This window comes from Rattus norvegicus, chromosome 9 (genome assembly GCF_036323735.1).
Source record: "Rattus norvegicus strain BN/NHsdMcwi chromosome 9, GRCr8, whole genome shotgun sequence".
Classification (NCBI taxonomy): domain Eukaryota; kingdom Metazoa; phylum Chordata; class Mammalia; order Rodentia; family Muridae; genus Rattus; species Rattus norvegicus.
The window spans coordinates 54,128,736-54,140,248 of NC_086027.1; the positions used below are offsets into that span (position 1 = coordinate 54,128,736).

General features: G+C 36.7%; 1 protein-coding gene across 12 annotated transcripts in view; it reads left to right on the top strand.

The window, feature by feature from the left end:
• Nucleotides 1–11,513, top strand: part of Gulp1 (GULP PTB domain containing engulfment adaptor 1) — a 276,236-nt gene that overhangs the window by 13,913 nt on the left and 250,810 nt on the right. The window lies entirely within an intron of this gene.

Sequence of the window (11,513 nt, forward strand, 5' to 3'; positions counted from 1 at the left end):
CCCTGGAAACTAAACCCCACCTAAGTCTCTTCTCCCCAGCGATTGGCTGTCAACTTCTCTATTCACCAATCAGAATTAACTTGGCAGGGCCTCGGAGATACATGTAGACTCCAGGTTTTGGAGGCCCTCACTTAACATTACAATGGACAGTAAAAGACAAACCCTCAACATACTATATATTATATTTTAGAAATGTTATATATATTATATATATATTAATGTTGAAAGATGTTAAAGCTGATAAGTTTGCTGAAACTTCGTCCATGATTACCCAAGAATTTTAGACATAGCAATAAAGTTTTGTTAGATCTAACAAACAGAAGTAAGATTGATGTGAGCTGTCTTTGTGTTATAGAGATATGGTGCTTTTGAGGCCAGCCTGAGCTATCTAGTAAAACATGTTTCAGTAGAACAGAAAATAACAGAACAGTAACAATAACATGGAAAGAGAAAGCAAAGTATCGGCAACATTGAAGAATTTAGCTTCTTTGCAGCAACAAAAAGTCATTTACGAACTTAACTAGTCCATTATTTAAGTCCATAATCTTAAGCTGTTAAGATTTGGCTAGTGTAGTGTTGTACACCTGTGCTCTTGGCATTTGTGAGGTACAGGCAGGCAGATTGTGAACTGAAGTCTAGCCTTGGCTACATGGCAAGTTTGAGGTTAGCCTGACTACATGAGGCCTTATCTCAAAAATTTCAAAGGACAAAAGAATTTTATTCTTTACTTCATATTTTCAAATGTGTAGTCAATATTTCACTAAATGACATCATGTTTTCTCTTTCATTTGTACTTGAGAAGATAATAGCTTACTTCATAAAACATTCTAGACTATTTAAACAAAGCAAATGGAACATGTGTGGCGTGTAGCAAACATGCAAATTTGGGGTAATTAGTTCACATGCAAAAGGATAAGCGTAGGTTTGGCTTCTGGATGTGTTTCCAAGCTATTTACATAATGAAAAAGGTAGTGCGCTGTAAAGTGAGAATTAAACAATACATGGGTCCATTTACTGAGCTATAAAGCTAGATGAGTTAAAATGGACTTGCGAGTATTCATAAGAGCTTACGGGGTCAAATGCATGCTAAGCCTTATAATTAGTTCATTTTTGTTCTGAGGAGCTGTAGCCAACAGAGTTTAGATTGCTGGCTGAATGTCCTTATAACCTTTGAAGATGTCCACTGTAGTAATTATAAATATATCTTCCAATATAAGTGCTGATTATTACTGGTAGCACACATAATTACAGAGAAAATCTGGATTGTTATGAAGAACAATTGTATACCAGAATTACTTTCAAAGTAATTTATTTATTACAGTATTTATTACAGTAATTCAGTGTGATTAGTAAAAAATTGTTTTATGTAGAGCACTCTCTCAAAGTACAATTAATGAAATACTGAAAGTCAAATTTGAGTAAACATCTTTTATTTGAAATGATATAGTCACAACCTCTGATGGAAACTTACTATGTAGAATTTATTACTTCAGATTTATTATGTAGAATTACTATATTGCAAGAGTGGCTATTGTTTCAAATTTGTATGAGTTATAGTTTCTCTTTTAATGAATGAGTGGGACTGTAAATATAAATTTAAAAATTTTAATAGTGGGTCTGGAGAGATGGCTCAGTGGTTAAGAGCACTGACTGCTCTTCCAGAGGTCGTGATTTCAATTCCCAGCAACCACATGGTGGCTCACAACCATCTGTAATGGGGTCTGATGCTAGAGTGCACTCATATACATTAAATAAATAACATTAAAAAATTTAAATAGTAAACAAGTAAGGAATCTCCACTGTTAATATTATCTTTTATCATTTTAAAGGAAGAACAAGTCTTACATTTATAACATGGGTTTACCATGGGCTTAATTACTTAAATTAAGCAGTCTTAAAAAATGTATGATAAGTTTGAAAAAAATTCCTAGAATATTGAAAAAAGCTTTAAAGAACTGTTTTAAATGAGATACAATAAATTGTGAATGTATTTGTCTGAATCAATGATTTTCAATAACATTGCAACTTTGCAACGTTCACCCTTTACTCATGTTGGAAAATACGTTTTAACTATGAGTCTACAGACGCATGGACTCTGATGTGATTTAATATATCGAAAGCCACATATTCTTTTTGTAGTTGTTGGCATAACAGTGAGAGACAGACAGAGGCTTTGCTATAGGACTTGGTAATTTCTGAGAGCAGGGGAGAGGGTGCTGAGGGAGTAGGAACAAGAGAAAGCAGTTCACGAAAAGATCGTGTGGACATGGTTCTACACAAAGTCTTCCTGTTTCTAATGAACCTGGGGCAGGCTTAGAAGCCTGAAGCCATGAGAATGATTTAGCAGCCCATATAAAGTTTCTCTCCATCTTTATGTTTATGACATGGTCATTTACATGTAGGACTTAAGGATTTTTTAACTGTATCAGTTTTTAAAAATAATTATTATATCTATCATTTTTCTTTTTATTTCCTTATATGCAAGCAACATATAATTGGAGGAGGCTGTTCCTTTTAGTAAACATTTATGCTTAAGCTGGGAATATGTAAATTATATGTATTGATCTTTGTCATAGCATGAGTTTTGTTTGGAAAAATTATGATCTGGCTAGCATTTTTTATGGAGACCTTTCACTTCTCCTGTTTAAAGTACAGATTGATAAATATTTCCTAATTAGTCTTTATGGTCATCAACACTCATACCAATATAAACATTTTAAAACTGTGAGTGACAGGAATTACTTTTCTATACATGGATGTGTTTTTAATTCATTTAAAAGTACATATTTGTTTAAATAATGTACATTACTTATTACTGATGGAAGATTTAAGTATGTGCTAAGAATTTTTGGAATTAAAATTGGAGAAAGCATATAACATATTACTGTATTACAAAATGTTCCTATAATTAGAACCTATGATGTAATCTATTGCCCTCTTTGCGGTCCTTTTCTTCTTTTTGCTTGGCATGGGACTACATCTACTTTAATTTAAAATTTTTATTCATGTTTGTTATACTTGAAATGAATGGGTTATTTTACTTTTTAAATCTATTAAAGAAGATGGTATTTAATGATATTCATTTTAGAAAAAAATACAGCTTCACACAGTCCTCAGTTTGTAGATCTGTCCTACCTTCAAGTTCAAAGGATGGGGGTGTTGGGACTCAGGAAACAGTGTCCCAGGCTCTCAAGTGTGGCAGTCTTGACCTAAAGGAACACAAAAATGTGGGGAGCCTGCTCTCCCCGACCTCCTGGGCCTGTTTTCTTTCTCTTCTGAAATTGAGGGAATGGCTTCACCTGGAGCTGTCTTCCTAGCGGGAAGGCAATTATGAACTCTCACTAATTTGGAAAGATTAATCCCTGGGAAAAAGAGATTGCGTCCAGGATGCTCCACCTGTTCAGGTATCATCTAAGTTTCTGATGGCAATACTTTGTGGACCTCCTAAGATTGCTTTTGTTTCTGTGTACCCCTCCTTCTGTTCTCCCAGGACTTGTCAATGTGAACCTCCTACTCTGTTCAAGCCTATGTTTTTTTCATGTAGCAACTAAAGTTATTTAAGCTTAATCACCTGACTTTTGGAGACTGTATTTTACTTACCTTTCTTACATTCTGATTCCTCTTAGACAACACATATGCATCAACAAATGGGTGTATCTTTTTCCTACTAAATTTGTGTATCGTCAATTTATCTTATGTTTGATACAATTTCTAATTACTTAAAACTGAAGACTCAATAGTTAGTAAGTGGAACCTTACTAATACCTTACTAATTTAACCATGTTAATGGTTAAATTAGATACTTGTCTGATAAGAGTTTCTGGAAGCAGCCATAGCTGCTCTAACGGGCATCTGCTCCATTATGACAACTGAAGAAACAAGGATTGGTGAGCGGAGACAGGAGAGATCTAATCGATGTGGCCACATAAACAGAGAAACAGATAAAGAAGTTCAGTAGCCCTAAGTTCCTCTTTAGGGTACTGACGTAAGTTTTAGGTAGAGCAAGAGGGTAAGTGGTACGGGAAATTAAACATTCATGGTCAAAGTGTGGTCTTGATTACTGTCTCAGCTCTGCAAGGAGGTTCTACAAGGTGTTCCACACAGGTCCTTATGGCTGTCGTATGAACAGGATCAGTCTGTTTCCTTTGGAATGCTTACTCCTACTTCAGGGTGTAGCCTCATTCTGATGTATAACTGCACTTAGCTGGGTGATGGTCTGCTGGGTGAGGTTTTTTCTTTTCCAGGAATCTGTGGTGATTGCAGAGTTATGGCTTTGTCTGCTGCCTCCTTGGATTTAGCCTTGAAGGGGATGAGATAGTTTAGATTTCTAGATAAGACACTCCTTAATTTCTTGACATGCCTGGTGTAGAAGTAAGCAAATGACTAAAGCTAAGCGAGACCCACACCACATGAAAGCAGATATGGCAGACTTATTCTCTTCTAGTTACCTTTTGCCCCAAATGAGGAGTCAGGGTATTTCAAAGGAAATGTTTTCTAAGTGCTTATTACACATGCGTGCTATAGACACTTTACAGAGAGTCTAATTCATCTATAAAAGCAATGCCAATACTGCTATAGCCTTAATGTAGCAAACATATCAGTCATTTGATTAACCAAATGTAACCTGAGACGAAAAACTTAGGGAGGAGTAAACAAAGGGAGGAATAATCTTAGCAGGCTTAGAGTAATTCAATAAAGAATAAATTAATTTGAAATATAAATTCATAATCCATTCCGTTCACAAAATTATACTACTGTTTATTGTTTGTATGGCACCCTTTGTGGACTGATAACATTGGATATATATATATATATATATATATATATATATATATATATTAAACCAATCTCATCTTCTCATTTGAGTAATTTAAAATTCTGATATTAGTGCTAGCATAAGTATTTATGTAACACAAATCTTACAGGAATAAAATTAAAAGAAATTATGACTTGTAGATTCATTCACAGAGGTGTATATTAAAAGTTTATGTAAAAAGAAATGACATTTACTGCAAGAAATCAGGTGCTTCTGAACTTTGGCCTCTGGGATTCTTGGTTACATTGTCCAAACTCAGCAAGAATCTTGTTGGCTCAGCTTAGCAGTCTCACTATTTGATTATGCTGAATTATATAACTGGATTTCTTACTTCCACATCTCCAAGATGATGTCTTCTTACTCTGCATTCAGCAAGACTCCTGCGAGATGAGCTTAGCCACAGTTTCCACTGGTAACTAGGATGCTTTGTCTCTCATTGCTCCCTTTCCTGCTAATTCTCAGTTTTCTTCTTTGGGGTTTGAGCCAAATGTTTCTCCCACATGGCAAAAGAGCTCATTGTACCTGTTGTGATTCTGCTTTCCTTCTTTAAAAAATAAATTTTGTTTTATACAGGAAATCTTAAAATTTTTAAGTTTACTTTTAAAAATTTAATAGTATATTTCCTCTTCTACTGTAAGGGTCCCAAAATTGCTGAAGGAAGGCCCCAGCTCAGATCATATGCAAACAAAGAGTGTTCATTCTGCAGAAACAACCAGGATGCCGGAGTCAACCATTTTTGAAATGGCAATCCCAGTCAAAGACATGCAGGCCTTCTTATAAGGAACTGGCAGAACTCTCTAGAAGGATTAGATAATCTAAAATTTCATGAGTGGGTGTTAGGGGGTCACAGGTGATCAGTGGTCTGCATTCCTATGTCATACACCTTGAACCACAGGATGAAATAGGAGCTACCCAGAGCAGGTGACTCATTCTGAGATAAGATAGTTCTCCATTTTTGTGGTTATCCCTAGACTGTTCTTTGGGAGGGGGTTTTATGATGTTGTTCTGGAGTTTTATGGTCTATTCCCGAAGCTAGTGCCCTACAACCTTTTGTGAGATCAGGCTGGTCCTTAAATGGAGACAAATGGAGTACATGTTGTCTTTTCAGTTCCAACTGCCCCACGTGTCTCTCACATTAATATGTGTATGTTTGTGGGCACACACACAAGATCATCCATATAGATCATGTAGATCAGAGTAGAACTTTGTAAAGTTGATTCTTTCCCCTCTACCCTTATGGGAGATACGGGTATTGAACTCAGTTTATCAGGCTTGCACAACAAGGAGTTTACCCATTGTGCCATTTACCATGTCACCAGCCCATTTTATATGTTATGAATAATTTTTTTCTTTAATAGTAGTGTTTCATTCTTCTAGATACAAGCATTAGTAATTTAACTTTTTTCCTGAGTTAGGAGTTTTGGTTCTCGTTTTTGTGTGTATGCCACTTGTACTCCAGTGCCAATGATGGCTGGAAGATTCCATCAGATAGAATGTAGCAGTTGTGAGACTCCGAGTCTATGGTTTCTGAGAACAGAACTCAGGACGTTTGGAAATTCAATATGTACTTTGTAGCTGCTGAACCACCTCCCTTGACTTAGGTTTTTTTTTGTTTTGTTGTTTAGAACTATGTAAATTGTTTTTTATAACATGCTTTCTCAAAGTAAGAAAAGATGACTTTTGATTCTCTTACTCTAAAAGTAATACGATTCATCCAAATCTGGAATTGGCAAGCATAAGAGTAAAATGTGTTTTATTATATCAATGTCCTTCCAAACCAAAATAGTTACCCAAATAGTTTAAGCAGAAAATTATAAATAACCTAACAGCTCAAATAAGACATAAAAGTCACAGTGTACAGGCTTGTTGGGAATAAAGGGGTGTGAGAAACAGAAGAAAGGAGGTGTGGGTAGTATAGAGTAGGGAAAACAGTGAGTGGGTGAAACTGGCTGTGATACAGATGTCGAAAACCTGCAGTAAACAGATTTGGTAATGGAAACAAGCTCAAGGCTAACTTATTAGCATGGACATTAGAAACATGTAGGTTGCAGAGAGACATAGTTAATAACCTGAATACCAAAGGAAAATGAGAAAGTCATCAGGGGTGTTACTGGTGCAAACATTTAATGTGCTGGTATTTCCTGAAGTGCTGTGATGAGGTGTTCATTTTAGTATTTTGCATAAGAATGCAATAATTATGCTTAAGATGCTTCACACATGAGATCATGACTTTCATTCCAAGCAACTAAGTAAGCAATGAAACTTTCCACTGCAAAGCTTGATCCAGGGAGCCCAGAATAAAACATGCTAAAATTCTCAGGATTATTGGTTTCTTTAGACATAATGGATGTTTTGGGGCCTTCATCTATGATTACAGAAGAGACATGTACTCTGGTGACCTTGTTTTCTGGTTTAAAAGGGTTCTTGTGAATTTTGAAATAAATAACTTCAGGTCGATATGAATTGGGAGGTTTCAGTCCATGGTTCATTAGCTGCATTAATTTAATTTTAGGCCTGTGGTAAGGCCAGTACATCATCGCAGATAGGGAGGAGAGGGAGAGAGAGGGGGGGGGATAAAGCCTGTGAGAACATGCCCTCACTGACCTACTTCTTCCACTTAGGCTCATTCCTTAATAACCCATTTCGCTGTGAATGGACTAGATCCATCATAATCAAATCTCATCTCAATAGCTCAGTAACAGCAGCTGAACCTTTAATACCTTTGAAATCAAAATAGGCAATGGAGAGAGATACATTTATCAGCATAGACATGTATCAGCTACTTTTGTCCTCCTGAACTGAAGGAAGAATATAAAGTAAGAAAGGCTTATTATTAATTCCAGGAGGCACAAGAAACAGTTTATTAGGCACTCACAGCCTGTGGTGATTTGAAAGAAAATGGCTCCCAAGGCTCTTTAGGAGTGGCACTATTCAGAGGTGTGACCTTGATAGAATAGGTGTGGCATTGTTGTTGAAGGACCATGTCATAGTTTACTTCCTCTTGCCTGCTCGTCTGGATGTAGAACTCTCTCTATCCGGCTATCTCTCTTGTACCGTCTGCCTTCACGCCACCATGCTTCATGTTGATAATGAACTAAACATCTGAACTATAAGCCAGCTCCAATTCAATGTTTTCCTTTATAAAAGTTGTAGTGGTCTTGGTGTCTCTTCACTTCAATAAAACTTTAACTGAGACAGAAGTCACAGCCTATGAGTCAACTATAATCATGATGTCCAATTCACCAGACCTATTCTCTTCTCCTCCCACACGTAGCCATGTTCATAACTCAGGAACCTAGAGAATTCATGAAGATTTCAAGATCCATACCAAGGACCCAAACTCTCCATGCTTCCAAACTCCTATATCTTTAGAGTATATATTTCAATTATTATTCTTGTAAACATTCATGTTTGTCTTTGACAACTCTCAATTAGGATTAATTTTTGAGATCTATAGGGATACTCATCGAATATTTTCATATGCATGCATATTCTCCTCTCACTTTTAGGCAGTTGGCCCTCTGCCTTTGTTACTTCAAACATTTGTATCCCAGGCATCAAATATGCTGAAGACAGCCTCTGACAGCTTCACTATGTCTGTTTCAGGTTATTTCTCAAAATGAGTCTCCCCCATAGGCTGTGTGTGGAACACTTGCTGTATGTACAGCATATTTGGAAGGCTACTAGACCTTTTGGGGGTAGGGTCTGGCTTTCAGAAGAAGGTCAGCAGGTCAGACCTTTGAAGATTACAGGTACTTCTGATCCCTGCCTACATTCTCTGCTTCCTTATCCAAATCAAGTAAACAAATCTCAACTCCTCTGCCAAGTCTGAGCTCCTCTCCTGTATCTTCCCTGCATTGATGAACTGAATCATTTGAAACCATGAGCCAATAATAAACCTTTCCTCCTTTTATGTTCTTATTTCAGTTGAGGAGGGCATGTGGTCTAAACAGAAAATGGTATCAGAGAAGCACATATTATTTGGCTATTTTATTTGTAAGAACTATTGTGATTTTTTATCAGTAAAACAACTTACTGAGCCTTGGAGGAGAGGGGAGAACACTGTAAAATGAGGTCACTTTGGCCAACCAAGGTCTCTGATTGGTCTCTAGCTCATTTTGTTCAATCAATGGCTTGGCTTTTAAGCTAATATTTTGTTCCTGTTATAGGAGCTGAAAAATCTGGACCTCAGGACACCATCTTCTTGTTGCACGCATTAGCAATCATGTGTGCTGGACTGGGGTTATGGGAACAGGCTGCCTCTCTCTTTTCCTGACATCTGCACATGCATTAAAGAAAATTAGGCCTTATAGATGAAATCTGCTTTTTAGGTTTGGTATTTAAAGCATATTTTTCCATCAAAGGCTAAAAAAATTCCTACTTTAGTTTTGTAACTCTTCACAGGAAAAGCATTAACATAGAAATGTCCTGAGAAAAGACTTCTTTCTGGAATTAAAATGAAAATCTTACAAAAAACCGATTTTGACCTGTATCAATCCATAACATGTTTATTTAGATCAACTTGTTAGGTAATTAATTAATTAACTAGGTAGTTAATTGAGGAAAGTTTTCAATTTGTCATTCAGTCTGCCTGGGGACTCAGTATCATCCTTGAACACGTAGCAAATACCCTGAGTACTGCACTGACAATCCTGTATCAGCGTTTCCAGTTGCTCCCACCCCTGCTGCTGTAATATTTCTCAAAATACCCCACCCTGGTTAAAGTATGAAAAGAATCATGCACATCAGGAAAGTAGAAGCTCACAAGCAGAAATGCACTGGCTCTGTTGCATGTTTCTGACCCCTTTACATCTGTAGAGTGCAAGAAAATATGAAAGGAAGTGTGTCATGTGTGTAGTATAACAGAACACCTATAATGAGTTATTAAAAACATACTGACCATTAAGTAACCCAGCCCTGTGCCAGGCGTTCCTTTGTACGTTCACCTAGGCTTCATTACTGGCTGCTTAAGGGGTCTCGTGGGTGCTGATTTTGCTAAGTCAGGCATACCTAGGTCTGAACTTTTTTCTTCAGTGTAAACTGAAGGTAATGATTTGATATAAATGTCATGTATCTCTCTGGCAAGTGTAAAAATGAATGAAGTAAAAGTCATGGTTGTAGGACATTAGACAGCCTTTCCAAACTTTCTGTGCTCCAAATCCCTTCAGTAAAGAAAAGAGACAATATAGCTGACTTCATAGGTTTGCCCAAGGACTTAATGATTTATTATAAAGGAGAAGATCCTGGGAAGACTCTGAGGTAGACACTGAGCTCAGAAAAATAATGTAGTAATTACTTGACCTTGAGCTAAATGTAATAATGATTGCAGGCAAACAGGAATTTTCCATAGCAAAAATGATTGTGTCAAATGTGGGACATTCTATGAACTAAGTTTCACTTGACTGTATGATTTTATGGTTTTGTGGAAGTGGGAAAGGGGCAGGTAGTGCCTGTGAAGTAAGCAGGACATAAGTAAGTTGTGACGGAGGCAGAAGGGATAAAGGCACAGCACACGTAGTCTCTTCTACACAGTGACTTTGAGAGAAGAAAACACGTACAAGACAGAATTTAATTTTCAGATTTAAAAAGCAACCCTCATGTATACAGAAATCTCCCTACGTATTTGTTATGGATTCTTTTTAATAACTATTTATTTATTGAAATTATAATATAATCAAAATCAACTGCATCATTTCTTCCTTCATTTCCTCCCTCCAAATCCTCTCACTTAACCACACACACCCACAATGGCCTTTTTTTTTCTTTAATTAATATTAAATACGCATGTGGAGATATATATATGTGTGTATATATATGTGTGTATATATATATATATATATATATATATATATATTGTGTTTCTTTGCATGCGTGTGCATGTGTGTGTGTGTGTATGTGTTCTTCCCCAGAGACGACTATTTCTCCAGTTTTCATCATTACTTAGCTCTCTGTTGCTCCTTATTTGAGTTGAGGACTATTCAGGTTTCCCTCATAGACATTAGTATGTCTATTGGTGTTAGCCTCGTTCAGTTTATGTTTAGGTAGTCATGCTGGTAAGAATTGATGGTTGCAGAGTCTGACTTTTCTAGGAGAAGAAAATCTCACTGCAAATGTCTTGATCTTTTGGCTCTTACAGTAATCTCTTCTGAATGGATTTTTGAGCCTTAGGTGCACCTGTGCTCTAATATACTTGTTAGGAGGGGACAGACAGACAGACACTCTCTCTCTCTCTCTCTCTCTCTCTCTCTCTCTCTCTCTCTCACACACACACACACACACACACACACACACACACACACACACACACAGGGAGATAGAGTGAGACAGAGCAAGACATGGGTGAGAGTTTGCTTACAGAAGCATGGGAGCCATCCTATGTGGTTATACCACTGAATAAACTGTCTGCCTTCAGTCATCCATCTTTAGCTCCCTATAGAATTTTAGCGAAGTATCAATGACTACCAGCCTATTAATCCCCGGGCAGTGTTGCAGAGACAATTATTTTTCACTGATAACATATACATAGCGTAGTCTGATGCTCTTTTAAAGAAAAGTTTATTATTACTTCATTGGTATGCCATTGTTAGAATGCTGACATGACTTCCTTTTGCATGTTTTATACAATGTAATAAATTTATTATTTATTTACATTGTATTTAATTACAATGTATTTTTCATGTTCAGGTGCCACCTGTCA